The sequence below is a fragment of the Pygocentrus nattereri genome, chromosome 23, assembly GCF_015220715.1.
Source record: "Pygocentrus nattereri isolate fPygNat1 chromosome 23, fPygNat1.pri, whole genome shotgun sequence".
NCBI lineage: Eukaryota > Metazoa > Chordata > Actinopteri > Characiformes > Serrasalmidae > Pygocentrus > Pygocentrus nattereri.
In genome coordinates, this window is record NC_051233.1 from 2,344,845 (window position 1) to 2,349,844 (window position 5,000).

Consider the following 5,000-nt stretch of genomic DNA (forward strand, 5'->3'; position numbering starts at 1 on the left):
CCGATGATACAGATGTTAATCAAGCAGATGTGGTCTGCAGCTAAACTTACAATATCGTTTAGTTCAGTTTTAGGGAGCAAAGAGCCGACAGAGAGAAACATCTCCGGCTCGAATAAATGAAAAACTTAAAGGACCAAACTGAAGGTTCTCCATCTTTAAAGAACTTTAAAAGAACTTGAGAGGAGCGGAGTGCTAAGGGCGGGAAGAGCTGCGCTGTGAAATCCGCCGTAGAGCAGATCGTCTCATTTCGGTTCAGGCTTCACGGGTCTAAGCAGCCTTCGAGAACACGCTTTCATAGACCGCGCCCTCAAAGGATGAATTGGGACACAGCTTATGTGTGTATGGGTGGAGTTAAGGAGCCCATATAAGCCTCGCAGCTGTAGCACTAAAACTACAGAACGTTTTGGCTGATGGACTGTTTGAAATAAGGGTGGAAACTATGGGAATTCGATTTCTGGCTCAACTATCGCTCTAACAGCCTTTTGAAAAGCTAAATCTCCCCAAATTTTTCATGGCCCAGCACACACACACACACACACACACACACACACACACACACACACACACACACACACACAAACATTGTGAAATAGGCTGCTCTTTTCAGTCCCGATGTCCACACATGCACTTCAGTCAGAGAGGAAATTGAAGTCTGGCATTTCAGACGATTCAAAAGTAGCAGCAGTACATCCACTGAGCAAGCTGTCACAATATTATTTCTCCAATTATCCCTCATTTTTCCTGCTCCCCTTTTTCCACATGCCGTTATCCCTCCATCTCTGTAGAATATCCCAGAGGAGCGGAGCTGTAATTGACTGTAATAACTCTATCTTCATTTATCTAATCCAAACACTTCCTACCAATAAACCACAAACCCCTACTGGGACACTGTATGTGTGTGTGTGTGTGTGTGTGAGTGTGTGTGAGTGTGTGAGTGTGTGACTTGTGTGACTTTCTCTATACTCAATCCCATTGTAAATCCATAGGCATTAATATGGAGCCGGTCCTCCTTTGCAGCTCTAACAGCTTCCACTCTGCTGCAAAGCTTCCTACAAGATTCCGGAGAGTGTCTGTGGGAATTTCTGCCTGTTCATCTAGAAGAGCATCTGTGAGGTCAGACACTGATGCTGGATGAGAGGGCCTGGCTCACAATCTCCGTTCTAGTTCATCTCAAGGTGTTGGATGGGGTTGAGGTCAGGACTCTGTGAGGGCCAGTCAGGTTCTTCCACACCAAACTCACTCAGTGGAGCTGCTCTGTGAACTGGGGCTCAGTCAGGCTGGAACAGAACAGGTTCGTCCCCAAACACAAAAGTGTACAATTGCCCAAAATGCCTTGGTGCTCAAACATTAAGGTTCCCCTTCACTGGAACTAAGAGTTCTAGACCAACCCCTGAAAAACAGCCCCATATCATCATCCCTCCTCCACCAAACTTTCAGATAATTTTGGGGGCTGCAAACTTTTGCACTCACCTGTATATAGAACCCTTCTCAAAAGGTTTCTCTATAAAACCATCTGTAGAACATTCTCCATCAATCTGAAGATCCCTTCAACTATGCAAAGGGTTCTTTGAGTGGCCATGGTTCTGTGTAGAACCATTTCTTTACTAAAGAACCTTTCAAGAAACATTGTGATGTAATCTCAGTAATTAAAAGATGTTATTTCGCCCTTTCACTGATACAAAACCTCGTTTTCTCTGTTTTTTGTCCTGAAAATATAAACACACACACACACACACACACACACACACACACACACACACACACACACACACACACACACACACACAGACACGTACACAGACACACACACAGACACACACACACACACACACACACAGACACACACACACTGTCACACACAAATACACACACACACACTCTCACACACACACACACACACACTCTCACACACACATACACACACACACACTCTCACACACACACACACACACACACACACACACACTCTCTCTCACACACACACACACTCTTTATTGTTGTGTTGCTGGCTGTGTAGGTGAGCGTGTGTGGTGCGGTGAGAGAGGATGGTGAGTACTGTGAGTGTTAGAGTGTGTGTGTGTGTGTGTGTGTGTGTGTGTGTGTGTGTGTGTGTGTGTGTGTGTGTGTGTGTGCAGAGCGGTTCAGGCGAAGCTGGAACAGGACATGGAAATGAAACACACTCCTCCGTTTCCTCTCCTCCTCTGTCTGCTGTTCCTGCTTTTTTTCTTTCCCCCACATTCTCTGGAAACACTATCACTCCATCTGTGAAAGGTGGCAGGTGTGTATGTGTTTCCTACAGACGGCCTGTAGCATCAACAACACTACTCACTCGCTCACTGTGTGTGTGTGTGTGTGTGTGTGTGTGTGTGTTGTGGCTGAGAGTGGCACTGATGAGGTGTTTACAAATCTAACTGGGCCATCTGCCCTCTATCATTGATCTTTCTCTCTCCTCTCTGTCTCTCTCTCTCTCTCTCTCTCTCTCTCTCCTTCCCTCTCTCTCAATTCTTTCTTTCTTTCTTTCTTTCTTTCTTTCTTTCTTTCTTTCTTTCTTTCTTTCCCATTTGTCTTTCTCCATTTTACACTCCTTCATACTCCCTCTCTTCTGTGTCTATTATCTCTCTCTGTATACACATACACTCACACACACAGACACTCACACACACACAGACACACACACAAACACACACACACACACACAAACACACACACACTCAAACACACAGACACACAGACAAGCACACAGACACGCACACACTCACACACACAAACACCCATACACTCACATGCACTCACACACAAACAGACACACACACAAACACACAGACACGTACACTCACACACAAACACACGTACACTCACATACACTCACACACACACACACACACACACATGCACAAACATACACTCACACACACACACACACACACACACACGCACAAACATACACTCACACACATACACACACACACACACACACACACAGAAACACACACTCAAACACAGACACACACAAACACACAGACACACACTCAAGCACATACACTCACTCACTCACACACACACACACACTCACACACATTCACACTACAACCCCAATTCCAGTGAAGTTGGGACGTTGTGTAAGACATAAATAAAACAGAATACGATGATCTGCAAATCCTTTTCAGTCTAAATTCAATTGAATCCACTACAAAGACGAGATATTTAATGTTCAAACGGATAAACTTTATTGTTTTTTGCAAATATTCACTCATTTTGAATTTGATGCCTGTAACACGTTCCAAAGAAGTTGGGACAGGGGAAACAAAAGACTGGGAAAGTTGAGGAATGCTCAAAAAACACCTGTTTGGAACATTCCACAGGTGAACAGGTTAATTGGAAACAGGTGAGTGTCATGATTGGGTATAAAGGGAGCATCCCTGAAAGGCTCAGTCGTTCACAAGCAAGGACGAGCGAGGTTCACCACTTAGTGAACAACTGCGTGAGGAAATAGTCCAACAGTTTAAGATCAACGTTTCTCAACGTGCAACTGCAGGGAATTTAGGGATTCATCATCGACAGTCCATAATATCATCAAAAGATTCAGAGAATCTGGAGAAATCTCTGCAGGTAAGCGGGAAGGCAGAAAACCAACACTGAACGCCCGTGACCTTCGACCCCTCAGGCGGCGCTGCATTAAAAACCCACATCATTCTGTAACGGATATTCCCACATGGGCTCAGGAACACTTCGGAAAACCACTGTCAGTGAACTCAGTTCGTCGCTCTGTCTATAAGTGCAAGTTAAAACTCTGCCATGCAAAGCGAAGCCACATATCAACAACACCCAGAAACACCGCCGCCTTCTCTGGGCCTGAGCTCATCTGAGTGTCCTCAGCTCCCAAACGCTTATTGAGTGTTAAAAGGAAAGATGATGTAACACAGTGGGAAACACGCCCCTGTCCCAACTTCTTCTGAACGTGTTGCAGGCATCAAATTCAAAATGAGTGAATATTTGCTAAGATCAATAAAATTTATCTGTTTAAAGACACTGAATGGAACCACATTTTGGAAGAAACTGAGAGGAACCACATTTTAGAAGAAACTGAGAGGAACCATGCTCTTCCCGCTCTGATGCTCCTGATGCAGCTGATCAAAGCTCTGATAATCTGAATCCGGTTTGCTGGAGCAGAAAAACTAAACTGATTTATGTAGAAGCTCAGCTTTCTGCAGATTTCAGAGCAAATCTATCACACCTGTTCCAGCTAATCAATCCCTCTGAACGCTCTGATCAGGTGTAGCAGATTAGCTGTGGTGTATGAAGGTTACTGACTGCCGGACTGGACCCTCATAAAGAAGTTGATTTGGCTGTTGTTAGACATCCTGCTGTGATCCTGCTGCTCGTGCTGCTCCTGCTAATCGCCTTTATGTGTTTATATAATCCACAGAGTTGAGGTGCAGAATACACTGCAGTGTGTGTGTGTGTGTGTGTGTGTGTGAACAGGTGCGTGTGTGTATTGCATTTTAAAGCTTCTCCAAAACTCATTACCACCGAAACATCTCAGATCTTCATTCACTTTGTAAGGTAGAAAATCACTGTTGTACTGTCAGAGTTCAGGCTCTCCATACATTATATATGTAAACAGATTTCAGTAGCTGGAGCATCAGACTGCATTTACCAGGCCACTGTGGATGGGGGACCTTCCTGTCCAGCAACTCTAGTTAAAATGGAGCAGTGATGAGAATAACAGCTCGTGCAAAGTTTCTTATTATAAACGGTTGGTTAATGAGTCCCAGTGTTATTTTTTAAAATACTGCAGTACTACAAAATGACTATTATAATACTACTACAATACCACTACTACAGTACTACAAAATGACTATTATAATACTACTACAATACCACTACTACAGTACTACAAAATGACTACTAATATACTACTACAATACCACTACTACAGTACTACAAAATGACTACTATAATACTACTACAATACCACTACTACAGTACTACAAAATGAC